The 18,594-nt window shown below is 36.3% G+C and overlaps 1 protein-coding gene across 1 annotated transcript in view; it reads left to right on the forward strand.

Moving 5' to 3' along the window:
• Positions 1-18,594, forward strand: part of DNAH11 (dynein axonemal heavy chain 11) — a 138,108-nt gene that overhangs the window by 6,400 nt on the left and 113,114 nt on the right. Inside the window, exons 3-6 of the mRNA XM_088162916.1 lie at positions 2,193-2,388; positions 7,448-7,662; positions 8,215-8,362; positions 17,566-17,649. The gene's annotated coding sequence lies outside the window, so the exon portion shown is untranslated. The remainder of the gene's footprint in view (positions 1-2,192; positions 2,389-7,447; positions 7,663-8,214; positions 8,363-17,565; positions 17,650-18,594) is intronic.

Consider the following 18,594-nt stretch of genomic DNA (forward strand, 5'->3'; position numbering starts at 1 on the left):
TGACATTTCTCACACTGTGGAGAAAATTAGTTTGAGAACAAAGTTTATATTCGGGAAATTGTTGCCAAATTTGGCCATGAATCAGACAATGTTGATTAATGATAATAACAATAGCTTGTAAGAAGCAAAATAGCTCTCTTTAATTGACAAATATAGGTAAGGTTACTTAGTTTCCAAATGCAAAAATTGTTGGGAGCTGTGTTTAATTTTCTTCTTTTTGCTTGTTACTCACAATGTTTCCATGCCATGGTGCCAGGTGAGTGAGAACTGTGAAGAATCCAGTTCATTCCCACTTTTTGACCTTTCCAAGGATTTCAGTCAGCATGTATCAGTCTTTATTTGCTAGTAGGCTTGGGACATATTTATTCATTAATTCTCTGAGTGTACTTGTAAGTTCTATATTTTTGACAAGCAACTATGATCTTCAACTGTTTTCTTTCTCTTTTGTAAAATTATAGCTTCAGTATTGTTTGGATAAAAAAAAATGTTAAGTTCTTAAAAGCCAAAGAAAACAGCAGTTATCCTGCTTTTCAGGACATTTTCAAGGAAGTAGAAGATTGTAAGGGTAGAGTGAGTGAGATGTATAATTTGTGTTTATGTGTGTAAGTGTAATAAAGTAATCCATAATTTGTCTTAATGTGAGAGTTTAAGTCATGGTGCTAAGTTATATAAGAGATGCAGGAGCTTTTTATGTACTGTGATGACTCAGATGATTATTTGTTTGTTTGTTTGTTTGTTTCAAACTTTATGTGCATACTTTTCCCATCATAAAAATGGGTGAGAGAGATAGAAGTAGCAAAATCAATTAGTATGTTCGCTTTTTCAGCATTGTTTTTGATACTTTAGTTGCAGTAAATCTGTAGATAGATAAATTCTACTGCTAAAAAAATTAAGGCAGTTAGCAATAAAGAAATAATTAGCTAATATAATACTTTGTATTTAAAAATTAAACTTTAATGAAATATAATGAGATACCCGCTTCTTCTATAATGTTATTCAGTCTAGGAGACAATAGTTCTGCAAAAAGCTTACACTTACAAATATTTTTGTACCTATATTTGTCCTGGCTAAAGATCACTGATAAAGGTTTGTAACAAAACCCGAAATAGTCACATGTTTACAATTTTTTTTAATGCCTGTGTTAAAATTTTGGGGTTTTGATGGAGGTCATAATTTTGTATTAATGAATTGAAATATAGTGAAACATTTTTTTTGTTGACATATGACTAGAAAAAAAAGACTAAAACTTCTATATTTCATCAGGTGTCTTTAATTAGCCAGTAGTCTACAGTGAGAGAATGAAAAAAATTCAAGTCTCTTCTAAAGTTTTGAAGCCAGAGATATGTGGAACACCTACAAGGTGATGGAAAGGAAGCACTGCTCACCAGGACATTGCCACCTGTACAGGCTGGCATTGCTCTACATCTCTCACTTTAATTAATTTTTGAGCAGGAAAAGAACAGGCCTATGTTGAACAGAGATCAAAACAAACTGCTTGTGTGAGTCTGAATTTTTCCCAGGTCCTCCTATGCCAGCAGGAGCCTAGAGCTGGTGTGTCATGCCTCCTGCTGAAGGGCAAAACAGCAGAAACTTCTGCAGTCTGCGAGAAAAAGCTGTCAAGTTTGTTAAACTTCCAGCTTGAAGAAAGTGTGGAGTCCTTTTCCCCTTTGATGAAAAAGCCCAAGACATCGAACATAACACCAGAGGTTGGAACACAGCTCTTTTTCAGAATGTCAGGATGCACTTGGTGCCAGATTGGTCAGGAGTATTAACTGATACATAATTAGACCCCAGGTGACCAGACCTGGCCTGTTTAACCCTGTTTAAAATGCCTGCAGACTTCAGACTTATTTTCCTTTCATTCAAGGTAGAAATTCCACATTTCCATGACCTAGGCATCTGTGGTGATTCCTGCTTCTCCTTGGTGTGGTTGGCATCATTGAGAGGAACTACAAACATTCTAGAAAGGTGTTGAGCAGCCTTGGCTACCAGAAGTGGAATGGAAACCATCACAGCCACTTGATGAGCATTCGTGCAATTTCTCAAACAATTCTTAACTGTAACATGCCCCTAAAACCTGCATGTCTTTTATATTTTAAGTAAATAATTACCTTGCATTCCTTGAGTCTTGGTTAGCTTGGAAAGGATCCTCTTTTAAGCTGAAGTGCTTTTTCCCTTTTATATTTTTACAGCAGTTATAAAGGCCCAAGACATTGATCTCTATCTGACACCACTGGAAAAATACATTCAGCTCTTTTGGAAGATGAAATTCCCAAAGATCTGTAATTTATTCCCAGCTTTATTTTACACCATCTGCCTGATATGGAGCCACTGTGAGTTCTACAGCACGCCTGCATGAGTCGTAGCCACAACCTACATATTGCTCAGGTAACTTCAAGTAAGGGTTGTGAACCACCTAAATACCTAATAAATAAATGTTACTTGATACACAGGACACTATTAAAAAAGACATGGATTTAATCTGTCTTTTAGCTGCCTAATAAATGCCAGAATTACATTATAGATACTTTCAACCGGTTTTAGATTATTAGATTTCAAGATGAGATGAATAAATAGTTGTCAGATAGTCATCAGCCCTACAGGCACTTTGTACTTAAGAATAAAATATGTTTCTTGTCTAATGAAACAAATTCTCTAGAAGTCATATAACCTTTTCAGGATGAGCTGCTGCTCCTTACTCTCCTTTGTTGGTATAAGTTTGCTGCCTCTTATCACATTTCTTAGTAAGTATTTCTGTCTGTAAATTTCAAAATGCTGGTTAGAGCTGCACAAGCCAAGAAAATATGGGCTTTGCAAACAAGCTGTGAGTGCCCTGCCTTGAGGCATTTTTTGTGGTCAATAATCTTTCCCCGTGCCTCCACTGAAACCGAGTGTACTGCTGGGGGTGTGAGCACTTTTAAATGTTGGCAAGCAAAGCCATTCTGTAGGGTTCACTGTTCTGGAGTGTTTTGTTGGTCAGGAAGTAGGAGAATTATACATTATATATGCATGTGTGCTAGGTGTGATTCCAGGGTTGGGAAAGCCCCCTTCTGCAAGATGATAAAGTCTAAATGATAGGATCTAAGAGGACTCATATTACCATTTCTGTATTTGTTTGCACAATATATGCTACTGGAGAATTAGTACCCAAAAGCTATGGCAGTGTTATGTCAAACAGGTGAATAAATTTCCAAAATCACTTTTTCTGAGAGGAAGAAACTCCCTTTACTGTGTCATTTTCTGAATGTTCAGAAGATGATAGGTAAGAATCAGTCTAGCTGGGCATGTTGAGGATGCTCTGGGAGCACCTCAAATGTGAGCATTGCATTATGAGATAATTATAAAACTAGAATCATTAGAGACAGAAATTTTAAAATATGATACATGTTGTGTTTATATATAAATTGAAAAGTAGCTTTTTGACGATGTCATGACTACATTTTGAAAAGTAACTTTTAATTTTTTTTTTCCTGTGGTTCATTTATTTACATTCTAGTTTAGATTTTATCTTTCACCAAAAATCTTTTCAAAGAAGAAACTGAAGAAGCGTTGGAGCATGTGAAAACAGCTAAAACGACCTTAAAAAGCTTTAAGGATTTATTCTTTAATCACAGAAACATGTTGGAGAGTTACTTCGCCTGTGCCAAGGAATCTAAATAATGGGATTTCACATCTGAGATGTTGTTTTCCAGATTTGATATGTTCCCTAAAAGCTCACTGAAGATTGATGTATTACTTATTATCTATGCTGTTGGCTAAATACAGTATGTGAGAAATAGGAGCTGTTCTCAGTCATGCAGACAGCAAGGCCCAGGTTTCTAATATCCAGAACACAAAATCACAGTGCAGAGAGGAGAGTTTAGAGTGTTGAACAACATGAGAATGTCACATGCTGTGCAAGGAGCAGACTAGTAATAGCATTATGAGACATTGCAAAGGTGATTCCTAAATCCACTCCTTCTTAGTGCTTTGGAAGTTGCTTTAGGAAAGTGCTGGTCTCCACATGCAGCCCATGGCTAGAACTTTCTCCTGAGCACGGCACCTGCCTCTTAGAACTGAGGACTCATCTATTTATAGCTGTAAAAAATGTAGTATTTTAGACAGATTATGCTGTCTCATCTCTTGGATAAGACAGAACACCCTTCATCTTCCTTTTTAAATCTCTGCCTTTAAGCAAGGGAAAAATGAAAAATCTGAGGTCAGGAAAGAAGTGCAGAATATTTGTCTAATATTGTGGTTAGTCAGCTGTGTAGGATGGGACCAGCCATAGCTTTTGGTTCCTGCCCATGGGGCCTGTTTATTGTTCTGTATTGAAACTGGAAGCAGGTGTAGTAGGAGTTAGGACTGGCAGCTGATTAGAATTACAGAATCATAGAATATTTGAGTTTGAAGGGAACTTTGAAGGTCACCTGGTCCAATTCCCCTGCGATGAGCAGGGACATCTTCAACCAGAGCAGGTTGTGCATTTCAAGGGATGGGGCATCCTCAACTTCTTTGGGCAATTAGTTCCTGTGTCTGACCACCCTCATACTGAAAAAACTTCATCCTAATAGTCGAAATCTACCCTCTTTTAGTGTTAAACTATTATCCCTTGTCCTATAACAACAAGCCCTGCTAAAAGTTTGTCCCCATCTTTCTTATAAATCCCCATTAAGTACTGAAAGGCTGCAATAACGTGTCCTCAGAGCCTTCTCTTCTCCAGCCTGAACAATCTCCATTCTCATAGCCTTGTGATAAATGAGAAACAAAAGTCTTGATATTCAGCAAAATTTAGGTTGCTTTATTTGATATAGACAGAGCAAGCACTGCTGGGGAACGTGAGGGGTCACTGCCCACTCCACGCTCCATCAAACCTTGGTTTGCAGCCTCTTCTTATAGTATGGTCTCTCGTTGTAATCAATAATTTTTGGTTTTTTGCTGTCATAATTTTGCCAGGTAAGCAGTGGTGGTCGAATAAACATCCTTACACAAATTCACAAAGTCTCTGGGTGATAATCAGTCACAGATAACCATCTGATCCTTGTAGATAACCACCAGAGAAGTTCTGGAAGTCTGGTCCTTGAGACAGGCAGCACTGATCAGACAAAGGCAGGAAGGACTATTGGGAAGTCTGATTTTGCACGCTGGTAATAGACACAACTTATTTGGAAAACATAATATTCATAACAAGGGGATTTAAAACAGAATGATTTAATCATATATTTTCCTTTTTCTAATGTCCGTGCTTCACTTCAGACCTTAGTATTTTGGTTTGTACAAGCTCCAATACTTTTGTGATTAACACGAATCTTTTATCAATTATCACAGTTTCTTCTCAGAGGAGAGGTGCTCCATCCCTCTAAGCATCTTTGTGACCCTCCTCTGGACCCATGCCCTTCCAGGAATTGTGAGGCTCACTTTGGGGATCTGAGCTGGAAAACTGTACTTTAACTCTGCAATTATTGAGACAGTGTGCTGCTCCATCCCACCCCTTAAAATACTATCTGAGAGAATGAGATCCAATCTTACAGTGTCTGACACTGCCCACCAGCACGATCTGTGAAAGGGATTTGGGGTGAATATGTTGGATTTTGGCTGTCTGTCGTCAGAAAGACAGGTTGAGGTGCTTTTGGTGGGAGGGAGCTGTAGGTACTTGGGAAGAGCATCCTGTGACAGCAGTTTTACAGAGGTGCCAGCTTGTGCCCATGAGAGAGGTCGTGCACAGCCATTGCACGTGAAGGAGCTCCTGCTGGCAGTCCTGGCTCTTCATAATCAGCTGGGGCCACAGAGAGCCCTGCCCTGTGCCAGGGGTGAGGGAAGGCTGTAATGACAATGGTGAGACCAGGGGTCTGCAATGACCAGGGAACTCATGCTCCTAGGGAGAATAGCTGTTGCTGATTTCTAAACATACAAGGAAAAAGTTATTTTCAGCCCTTTGGGGCATAAAACAATTATTTCATTCGAGTGAAATCAGAGACCATAGAAATTAATTTGGCACATATTATGAAAGAGGTTAAAGTGTATTCAATTTTATTACTCTGGGAAAGATTTAAGGTTAATTTTCATAGCAACATTTTCTGTTATTATAATAAATCATGTGTTTATACGTGAGAGTATGTGTTTAGGAGTGCTTGCTCTTTTTCATCTAGGTTTTTTTTAACTTAATCTACTGAAATTGAAATGGAGTTAAATGTGTATGCTCTATGGGACAATTCATTTCCACCTGTGTTTTAATCCTGGAAATGAATCAACCAGGATAAAGCCTTGCTGGAAATATCTGTTGCTGCTCCAACTTTTCTTTCATAGTAATTAATTAAGATAACACAGACTTAAATGCTCATTCTGCCAAGCCAGAAGGGAAAAGGTCAAGTGGCAAAAGCCATTTCAAACATAGGTTTGTTACTGACTTTTTTGTAGAGGTTAATTATTTTTATTCATTTGATCGAGAAAATTTCCATTGTTATGTTGCAATTTCAAAAGCTGGAAAAACTGTTTTATAGTGGACTCGAGAGACATAGTTAAAGAATGGCTGAATAGTTTCTGGAAAACTCTTCCAAAAGATCATATAAAATCCTTTAGATTACAATAATATGTTAACATTGCATCCTGTGCACATGGTATTATTATTTCCTTTTATTCAAAAGTATCTGTAAACTTGGAGTTTTAGTTATAGTGCTGAATGTTATAGTGCTGAATTGAACTAGATAGGCATGAGGGAGGCTTCCAACACAGCTGGGTACAGTGTCTACCATTTGTTCTCTGAAACAGAAATTACTGTTCATAAGGATAGATTTCTAGATGCATTTTCCTAATCAGGTGAATTATTTAGAAGTGTCACATGTAGAGACGCATTCAAATGGGTCTCGCTAAAGATTTTTAGTGGATAAACTAAATGTAAGTAAACAAAATAAATTCAGGTAAAGTGAAACAAAGTACCCCAGCAAAATTGCCCAAAATAAAATAAAATAATTAAAAAAAAAAAGTTTATTTTTCACATATAATTTACAGAACTGTCAGTTCTGTAAGCTTTTTTTCCTGAGTGTTAGGATGCAATTTACATGCAGTTCTGATGCAGATACAAAATCAGTTGATTCTACTCAAAATATAGAGAATGTTTTTAAAATGTTGGCTTATAGAAGTGCCTTGCAATAAAAGCTAAAATAATTCCTAACACTATGCTCACCAGCTGTCATGGTATGTCTTTATGATAAAGCAGAATATTTATTACTTAACTTTTTTTAGACACTTTTTTTTGGTAATTTTCAAAATGTTGGTGTTAACTCATTGCTATAAATATCTATGAACTTGGAAAATTAGGTTATTGGAAGGATTTCATCCTCTTCTAACATAAATTCAAATAAAGAAGTACTCATATTATGTAGTTGGCTTTGCTGCCTGCTGGCTAGAGCACTTAGCTGGTAGGAGGGCAGCCAAATTCTGTCTCTTCTCCTTCATTTCTACCCTGCAGCTTTGTGGAGCAGGGAGATATTGATTAAATTCCACTTGAAGTGAGGGGGCTGGCGAAGCCCAGGTGTGTCCAGCTCCAGGTGCAGATGTAATGGGTGCCCTGGGATGACTCTCTTCTTCAGTCTCCTGATCCAGAAGGGGATTCTCCTGGCTGTGTCCCTGCCATTTCGCTGTGCTCCTGGCACCTGGGTTTGCCCAGATGCAGACCATTAGAAGGTAGGCTATAAGCTTTGCTGGTCTCTGAGAGCTTGGATTTGCTGTATGGTAATTTTGGCAGAGTGCTCAGGAGAGAGATTGCTGCATGTGAGAGGAATGTTTTGGTGGTTTTTTTTTCTTTGTAAGGTATTAATTAAACAGGCAAATTTTTGAAAACAGACACAAATATTAAAGTAGTTAAAAAATAATTTGATAAAATATATATTGATGATACTTATAAGAAAATGATTAGCAGAATATAGAGATTTACTGTTTCTTTAGGTGGGGAAGGAATTATATTCTATGTGTGCATACACTGATTTTTCTTACAAGTATGTATCTAGGTAATTAAAAACCGAGAGAAATGGTTATAAACAAGGTCTAAACTAAATGGATGGCACATGCTTATTTCTTGCAGAAGCCTTATTAAAAAAAGTGAAGTTATTAATACCTTTGGACTAAAATCCTGGTACTGTTTTCAAATCCATGGCAAAGCTTTTCATGTCTCAGGGTCAGGACTCTATTGTACTTCTGAGTTTCATTGCTCCTGATAAAATCCCTTACGAGTCACAGTAAATTCCTGCTGATCCCTGCACAAAGCTGGCTCAGAAAGGAGAAGTGAATGGCACCAGTGACCTTCTGCTGCCTTTTTTCTTCCTGCTGGAGCACCAGGAACCAGCCTTGTCTGTGGGAGATGTGGATTCAAGACAGCCCTTCTGAGGTCTGTGTGTAGCTTCCCTGGTCTTGCCTTTACCTCTGGAGGATCCCTGCATACTCAGTACATAAACATAAATTTGGTGACGTGTTTGAATAACAGATTTAAGCTGCTAGGTAGAGTACAGCAATTTTCACATTTGGTCAGATGTGGACTGTAAGAGGGTTTGAATTGATGCATTTTTCGGGGGCAGTGAGTGCTTCCTGAGTGACTTGACTGACTGAGGACAAAAGCAGTCTTTCTAGCACAGTTCTGAATGAGAATTCTGCCTTGTAAATTTGCTGACTTTCCAGCTTATTGCCAGGTAAAGCACAGTCAATGAGTATCAGTTTTCAAGTTTGGGCCATTCTTCCTCATGCATGCAGTCTTAGTGTTGACAGCAGAAGTACAGGTGAAATACCAAGCACCAATTACTGCACTGGTTTTACTGTCACCATTAAAATATTTATTTTCCAGGTTCTCAGAAACTATTTGCCTTTGGGTTTTACAATCCAAATCATGAGCTTTATCAAACAATAGCTGTCATCTTACAGCTAATTTATTTGTCAGAAACTTCAAGGTTCACCCTGTTAAGTGCATGATATATGAATAGTGTCTACATATTTCCAGGAACAAACCTTACATGCTTCTGGATAAGCAGGAATGTGTTTGGCTAAAATGTGAATGGAATTGCCTGAAAACCAGAACAGAGCAATGATTTGTTGATCACTGTGACTGGGGGTGGAGGTCTGATCCCAAACTTAGCTTTCAGGACACAAATTTGGGCTCCTCAGACTTACTGTCTTAAATGGATTATTGATGAGTTAAATATGTGTATCCTTAAAAGCAAATATATTCTAATTTAGTCACAGAACTATATCTAAGTTCCTTTATTTGCATTGGAGAAGTGCAGTAGTTCATCCTGTCATGGGTCTTATGTATATATGAGTGTGTATTTAAAAAAAAAAAAAAAAAAACAAAAACAAAAAACACAAACAAAACCCATGTTAGTTGAGGGATGGAGGGAGTTAGAAAGGAAGAAGATTCATAAATAAACAAGTTAATTTGATATGCCTATTCAAAGATGCTGGTTTTTATTTCAATGTCCGCCTTGGCTACTGATACTTCTATTCGTTTCTTTATTTTTCAAGAGGCTTGTAATAGAAAAGAGATACAGACAAGCTGCAAAGAAAAAAATTCTCAGGGATGATTAATGTTTAATATATTTGGCAAAGTAGCAAGCGTAGTTTTACTTGTACATGCTGCATGTTGGTGTTTGTGTTGCTAATGGAACAAAGCAAAAGGTGCTGGAGCTCTCCCTTTAGAGCCAACATGCACTTGCATTAATATGCGCCTCTATTTTCTGCCCTAATATTTTTCCAAAAGTCGTCATCTGTGAACATGGTTACTTACCTTGAGTATTACTAGAGTACATCTGTGCAATAGAGAATGACTGTTGTTCTGTTGCCTGATACATGTAGCTGTGGATTAAGACAACCTAATTAAATGTAACAATGATTCAGAGTCAAAAGATACTGTTTACTCAGTGAGTCGACTTCAAGTATTTGAGTAGCTGAAGTCTGATGTGCATAATAGCCTTCTTAATGATAATACATACAGATAATTTGGCCTTATAAAAACTTGTCAAGAAGATCTTTATTTAACAGGAGGATTAACATTAAGAAACAGCATAGAAGTAAGGGGCAATATAGATGGCTATCCCTCTGACTATGCTTCTTAAACAAAGGTGTCTCTACTACACACATATTGATTTTTGCAGTCGGATACTTGCATTATATCTTAAACTGTTGTTCAAAATTAATCTGTATATTTGAGAAAATGCTTCAGTTACTAACTCAGTTTCCGCTAAAAAAACCAAAACAACTATCACTGTTATTAGTATCAGTCATTGCTTGCTGGTTAAAACAGTACTGAAAAATCTCAGGAGTGTGTTCAGTTATAGAGGTGAGCTGTGTGTTTAGCTCTACCATATGCCATCCATCAGATTTTTCTGCCATTGGAAAAACATGGATTTTATACTTTCTTTTTTTTTTTTTTTTTTTTTTAACATTACAGGAGTTTGAAGATGATTATACTGATTTAAAAGCCAAAACACTGGATCTTGACAGATGTGTTGTCTCAGTTTTGTATAGGATTTCATGACTGTTCTAGTTTAGCATCTGTGTTCAAAGCCAGTACCCATATACATGAAAATCTTTTCTTATTATTAGCAAGACAGTTTTGTGTATTGCTAAAATTACAGCTTTAGTTAAGATATTTGTGAATTGAATGGCTTGAAATACTGACATATATATTTCAGCTGGGAATCAAACTGTGTTCTGTGATTCTGTTCTTGCTTTAGTGATGTTCTGACTGCAGGCTCCTTCCAGTGTTAACCCATAGCTAAAGCCAGATCTAAAAAGCAATTCAAAGAAACGGGGAGACTTTCAGCTCACTATCATTCTTTATTTTGCATTTGTCTGCACAGAGATTCCATGGATGGCAGGTGTGTCCAGGCTCTCCATCCAGTGTAGCACAGTTAACCTGGATAGCTGGAGCATGTATCATTCTTACACAGGAATAATGAAAACTTAAGATGGGAAAGAACTGATTAGAAACATTAGTTACATTAGAAACTGGTTAGTTCCTCAAAATATGATTTAGGAGTTGTCATATGTCAAACATGAGTAAGTGAAATCATGCTATTATGAAAGAGTCAAGTATGTGTTAAATGAGTGATTGTCCTGAAAGGCACAAAGATGTGAAATCTGACCTTTCTATCAGCCTTGATGAAGCCTCTAGTGGAGTATTGTGCTCAGGCATTACACTTCAGGAAAAAGGGATCTGTTGATGATCACTGAGGCTGAAGAAGAGAGAGGACAGGCATAAATCTCCAAATACAATAAAGATTTCTGCATACAGGAAGGAAATTGTCTATTCTTTACACCCAGAATATACTGAACTTAATTTCAAGTGTATAAGGTTCAAGTCTGATTGAGAAAACCACTTTATTGCAAGAATTAATGAATTGCTAGAACAGTTTGCTAGAGGAGGTGACAGGCTTTTCATTACTGAAAAATCTTCCAGGAAGAGCTAGGAAAACCTCTTTTGCAAATTGCATAGGTGTAGCAAACCTCTTCTTGGAGCAGGAACATGGACTAATTACACTTGAAGTCACTTTTAGACATACATTTCTATGACATTGTATTATACTCAAACAGTGGCAGAGTATTGCAAATTAGTTGTGGGTATAAGGCAGTAATAATGAATATTTAGCTACTAATTTTGAATAAATTAATTTTCCTTAAGTTGACACTTTTGACATTGTTAATTATTATCAAATAATGATAAATATATCAATTAAATTATTGTTTAATGTTTACCCTGTTTGTTTCCAAACTTGTTTTCTCACTGATTTCAGATAATACATACATTATTACATCTCCTCTTTCAAAAGGCAGATAGCTTGTCTTAACTTTACACTTACCAATGAGAATGGAAGGCAGCTTCAAGAAATCATAACTGCTTGCCACTTATTTGGTAAACTTTTGCAGGAATAGGTGCTTTTTTCCCTCTAGAAAATTTATAAGTTTTATAAGTTTATTAGTTTATAAGTAAGACTTGGAATTTTTATGAGACTCAGGAGGAAAAGCCTAGTGGCTTATGAGGGAGAATATATCTGAGGGAAAAAAATGGGAGAAAACAAACAAGTTAGAAAAATACAGGATAGAATTTCACTTAAGAGGTGGACTCAATCCTTATGTTTCTCTTCCTACTCAGAATATTCTGTGATTTAGAAAGTATCAAGAGTGCAGGGTATATCTCTAGATCTGGAAAGCCTAGTTCCATACTTTATAGGATCTGAGCTAATCTGTCACTCTTTAGCATTCTAGAATTCTTCTGTTGGGGACAATTCAAGAACATATTTAGAAATATGTTTTTTGTCGGTAAGCACATGACACATACCAACAGTATAGCTTGGTACAGTGCCAATGTCTGTACTTCAGAAATATTTTGGATGAGAATTCATGTTGAGGGTGGTACAGAAAGAGAACTCTACTGCTTTCTCTGCTGTTTGGGTTTTTTCTCTTTATTTTCATTTCAAGCTTCAACCATCTTGGAAGCTTTCTAAAAAAAAAACCTATCTGTGGAGATAATTAGCCCAAATTTCAATGTTTCATTGCAATTACTTAGTGAAGAACTAGATAACTGCAGACAAAACTGATGAGCACGTTAAAAAGGTATTGAGCAATACAAAAACAAAACCACATTTTTTCTGCTGGTTCATAATACCTGAATTTATATCTAATAAGTGAGGGGATGAGAAGAAGGTTACAAATAAATCATTACCAAAAAAGCTGGTTACTTTGGGAAAGCTTAAATGTTCTAAAGAACAGAAGGAAACAAGTACAGATATTTTGGCCTTACTTTTCATAGGAGTCCATAAAAAGTTTTATTGTTCTATGGGGACAAGACCTTCAAAGATACTTATGGGGACCTAGACATCCAAGTTATTTGAAAACTGTGCTCTGTCCCTCCCTCTTGTCCTGATGTTAAGCAAACATGCTTTCAGGTGGGAGCAGAGAGGATGGAAGCTCCTGTGAGAGTTTTAGACACACATAAATTAAATTATTGAGTTATAATGAGTCCAACGTTGAAAACTGACATAGCTAATAGCATGCAAGAAGTGGAAAACTAAAACTTTCCACCAGAATTTGTTCATGAGGTTCTATCAGTAGAAGAAAAAAAAAAAAACAAACTGATTAGGTGTGTGTTTTTGCCTTGCAGATTCTTAGAAAGTCCAGAAAATACCTTTATTTCTCAGAAATATGTGAAGAAGTTGAAATCTCTTGACCAGTACTTGACCATGCAGTAAATGGAATGTTCAGGTGGACTAAATTTGTCAATTTAATTTAAACCAAACTAATTGAGCATAATTCTCAAAACCAACTCCTGATGGTAAATTTTGATCCTAAGGTGTGTACTTAGAACTGTAACTAAATATGTAACTGAGGTTTGCCTTTGGCTTCATAGTCAAAAAATGACAGTAATATTCTAGGGTATGAATGAATCTTAGAATCTTAAGCCTTACATGTTTTTATAGAACCATGCAATCATTCAGGTTGGAGAAGACCCCTAAAATCATCAAATGCAACTTCAAACCCAGCACTTCCAAGTCCACCACTAAACCATGTCCCTAAGTGCCACATCTATGTGCCTTTTGGATATTCCAGGGATGGTGACTCAACAACTTCCCTGGGCAGGGTGTTCTGATGCTTGACAGCCCTTTCAGTGAGGAAATTTTTCCCTAATATCCAATCTTTTCTCCAGGCTAAACAGCCCCAGCTCCCTCAGCTGCTACTCATCAGGCTTTTTGCCTTTTCCAGTCAGGAAATCTAGTTGCCCTATACCTGCTCAGGGAAGAGTTCTTTATTTAAACAGTAGAGAAGGTCATTACTGTAGTAAATGGCTTTTCCAGAGACACAGGCAGGAATGTGATAATAACAGTCAGCTCTTACCCTGTAAAATACAATGCTTCTTTTAATTTTTCAAACTTCAAAAAGCCCTTAAATCCTTACTCCTAGATTGCTGAATACTAATTAAATGATGTCTCCTGTATAATTTTTCATACTTCAGTCATTAAAATGGAATTTTAATGCCTTCGTGTCTGAGGTTAAATGCAAAGTAAACAAAAAGTCATTGTGTTGAGGCTTCTGAAAGGATAAGATGAACTGTTTCTTCCTTCCCTTTAGACAGAGGCTATCCCTTTATTGAGAGGTAAATATTTGCAGATTGAGAGAGGTAAATATTTGCTGATGTTGAACCAACCCAACATTCCAGATTCTGCTTTAGCTATATATTAGAAAAGGAACAATTTTACAAAACTTCCTGATTGTGGGATATGTAAGGTGTGTGTACCTTTTCTTTTGTTCTTTAAAGACTTGTTTTATGTAAATGATGGAAAAACAGCTCAAAAACAGGTGTTGTATTTTGTTCTAATGGGGCCCATAGTAATTTTTTGCTGATTTTTTTTTTCCTTAATAATGACCAAATCATGTTCACTTCCATGAACCTCCTCCCAGACCCATATAGAAACTGCAGTGAGTGTCTGTGTTACTTTGCCTTCCATTTCACAGGTAGCAGTAGTTTGGGACTGTTTAAATATGGATTCAAAAGGTAGAATTTGATGGCTGTCAGGTGGTGCTGTCTTACAGACATCCTCAGCCACCTTTTTCCCTATATATTCTGCCACACATCCAATTATAATTTTTGTGAGTGGCAAGTGAATTTGGGGGAATTACCTGAATTAAGAAAATCAGATTAGAAGAATAGATGGGAAAGCACAACAGCTGTACTGTTTCCTACTGACACTGAAAGAAAAACTTATTAAACTATTGTTTTAAGAGCAGCATCTGCATATGAGAGAGCTTTATTTGTCTTTTTTGGGATATGCACTGCACTGTAAATTCTGTTAAATAGAGTAGGCTTAAACTAATGTTTTTCATCAATTAATTAGAACTTCTCTCCAGTATCAGTGAGGTTTCCAGTCCATGGTGGAATTTCTGTTTCTGTGCCAAACTGGTCTAGTATTTTTTGTAGGATTTTTGATGTGTACCTTTAGCTCAGTTACTCTGAAGTGACTCAGATTCAAGCTTCCCTTTCTTGTTCTTTTGATACAGACATAAACCCCCTTTCTGATACAGACATAAACCCCAAAAAGAAGGTACCTTTTTGATCCTGATAGAATTTTTTTTTCAAGTAGTTTACTGAATATTTTTTTCTTGGGGAGATATTGGGGAGGTCTGGAGACCGAGAAAGCTATTTCCAGGTCATTTTTATGTATTTGTAAGTGTGTTAAAGCAGCAGGAATAGAACTCACTGTTTTACTATGTCGAAAATTCCCGGCTTAATTAAAATGAAGTTTTATGTGATTGCACATAAAATAACGGAGTTTATTGAGTTCAAATAGTTTATAATTACCAATGATCCGTATAATGAATTTTTTTCCAGTTGACAAAAATTTTAATAGAAGCTATGGCATATAGTATAGTTTTGATTAATAATTCATCCACTCTAATTTCTTATTCATAAACATTCATAAGTATATGCTGGAATATTTTCACTGTTAATACACAGATCTTACTGGTATTTCTACCATGTGTGATATATTTTGTTTAAAGAAAATGTTACTCTGTTAAATAGGAACTGCCCAAAGAATGGAATATCACTAAGAACAGAGCTCTGTCAGTGTAGCACAGAGTAATTCCTCTTCAGGCATCTGACATTGCAGTTAATCAGAAAAAAATGCACTTTACTTGACATATGTTGAATTTTGAGATCAGTCCTTTTTATTTCTGTTTTTCTTAATAAGAACATAATCAGTGACAAGTGACATTACCTGTTCTTCATGGGTAAGCAGATGGAATTCAGAGAAAGATTTAAAATGAAACTCCCTTTCAGTTTGCTGTAGAAAACCCATATGTTCATCTCAATAAGGTGATGAGGATTCTCAGAAAAACATATTTGCTTGTAATATTTCAGCACAAAAGTTAGTGATATTTCAATGTAGACATTAAAATGTTTGTGAGTTGGGTCTTTTGGGGTTTTTATTCGTTTTTACTGTTTGGTTGTTTTTTGGTTTTTTTTGAGAGAGATTATTTTGGAGAGTTTTTGTTTTTTACTGGTGTTTTGGGGGGGTTTTGTTGTTTGTTGGTTATGAAGAATTTTTTTTTTTCCATGATGCTGGTACAGTTCTAATGCCACCAAATTCAGGTTTCTTGTTTCTCTTCAAGTGTTATATATGCTCACAAAAAAAAAAAATTAAAAATTCAGAATACTTTCTCATGTTCCTTTCACAGTCAGCAAAATGTGCTCTTGAGTAGAGTAGCCTAAAGTGGACTATTAAGTGGCTCTTTTTCAAAACATCATGAGAGGACTTTGTTAACATTTATACGACTTTAAGAAGTGGTTTAATAAGTTAAAAAATACAAGAATATAAGCTAACTTCTTTCTGTGCATCTTTTCTTTTGTGGTTTCAATAAAGAGTCCTTTGTGTCCTTTAGGGTGCTTTCAGAGGCAATGCAAATGCAGCTTTGTATCCTCTTTGCCATAATTCTCTCAGCTTTTCTTATCTGGAATCATATATGCAGGACCTATAGATTTCACTGACAGCTAAGCTCAATATACCCTACAATTGTCCTTTGAGAGTTCCTTCCCTCTTCCAGGCAAATCAAGAGCTTGAGATGCTGGAAAAATAAATGTTTCTAATGCAGGAATCTATCTACAGAACTATTTGAAGTATCTATTCTAGGCTATAAGCACGTGAAACAATGTTGACAAGAAGTGCAGTTGCTCAAGAAAATGTGAGATATTCATGTTTATATTAATGTAAGATTTTTCTTAAAATTACATATAAATTTAGAATATATTTGAATGTTATATTTTTGATCCTAGAAGTGCTATCATTTTTATTAAAAAAAATTAAATGCTGAAGATTTTACTATTCCTTTTGTTTTTGAAATAGTAATTGCTATGTTTTAGGATACCCAGAATAAAAATATCTCTGTTCCCAAGTGAACCAATTTCAAGATAATCCCAAAGCAAAACAAACTTTGTAGTTTCCTTTAGAGCTTTCTTAATACCCAGAACTTGCTTGATTAATTAAAGTAACAGTAAAAATTCAGAAATCCATAAAATCTAATTCAGAACTCAGGTCTGTATATTAGAAATTTCTACAAATCTAGAAGTAAGAGTCCAGAAAAGCCAGTGTACAGACCTGTATGGGGAATTAGTCCTGCAAAGTTTTGTTTCCCTCAAGATGCTGCTTTTCACAGGCAAGTTTAAGAATACATATACCAGATCTTCCTTCTGTAATTTTGTTTGTAGCACCCTCAGGAGGAGTTGCAGGGCATATTCCCAAAATCTCCCAGGTACACCTGTATGTTACCTGTTGATACAGCTGGGCATTTAATAGCACAAGAAAGTTGTGCATGTATGTTTTTATCAGATACTGAAACATGAAACTGTTAAAATGCTTGGCCTTTGAGTCAAATTTAGAGAAGCTGGATTATTATGTGTGCTTGCTAAGTAATGGTGGTGTAGGAAAAAATTAAGGTCTGTGAGCTATTGCTGTAGGATGAGCTTTCCCCTGCATCCATTTATCTGTTCTGCAGCAGAAACTTGTCTTTACCAAATGTTGTTGATGCTTTTATCTGTTCTTTCTGTTTCAGGGCAGCATTGATGATTGGACTAAAACCCAGTGGAGGGAGATTAATGTGGAACAGATGGATGTGCAGCTCAGAAGGTTTGCCAAGGCAGGTTCCACAGCCGTCTATTTCTGCAATTTATCTGTCTCAGTGCCACCCCTTCCTCACTCTTCCCACCCACTTGGATGTTTTGCTGGGTTTATTGCTCATGTCCAAGCTGAATGTTCTGGAACATGCTTTGTTTTGGGGGCTTTCCTTTAAAACTTTGTTTTTCTGAATGAATTTCCAGCCCCTGTGGAGTTATATGTAAAATCATACTGTCACCTCTCTGAGTTGAGGCAGTATGAGAAATAAAAGAAGAGAGTGGGGGTTTATGACAGACCCCTCCAGACCACAATCACTTTCACAGGTGGAATTTGCAGAGGTTCATCTGCTCTGCTCATAGACATAGCTCCAGAGTGTTGGGAGCTGCAGGGAAAGTGCTCATTTTAAAGGGAGGGCACTTCTTTTGCTTGAAGTTTTTCAATGTTTTGTAGACAGTAGCCCTGCAGAAGAAAATTCCAATGAGACAAGAGAACTATGAAGTAAAAATAACAACAAAGACTCCCCAGACTATTTGCAGGACACTACAGCTGTGCCTTACAGACAGTACAATGGTTGAATACAAAGTCTTGAACCTAGCAGGTTTGAGAAACAGAAACTTAAAGTTTCTTCTTGATTATGTATTTTTTTCATTTAGATGTAAAGTATCTGTATTGCATGCCCATTTATTAGTCTTTTAAGAAAAAAAAATCAGCCTTCATCGTAGATGTCTTCTCCTAAATTGCTTCAAAGTGTAAACTCCACCTACCCAGCTCTGATATTCTTTTTTTTAATTAAAAAAAATCCTAGTGGTTTTAGTTCATAGGCTAGAATATGGAACACTTGTTGGTTTTCAAAATTTGAATAAAATTCTTTTACAGCATTAAAAAAAAATTGAAGATGAATTTCCAATTTTTTTTTCATTTTTAAAATAAAAAAACTGAGAAGCTGAAAGCATAGAAGAGTGTGTAA

Source organism: Sturnus vulgaris, chromosome 1 (assembly GCF_052056855.1).
Source record: "Sturnus vulgaris isolate bStuVul1 chromosome 1, bStuVul1.hap1, whole genome shotgun sequence".
Classification (NCBI taxonomy): Eukaryota; Metazoa; Chordata; class Aves; order Passeriformes; family Sturnidae; genus Sturnus; species Sturnus vulgaris.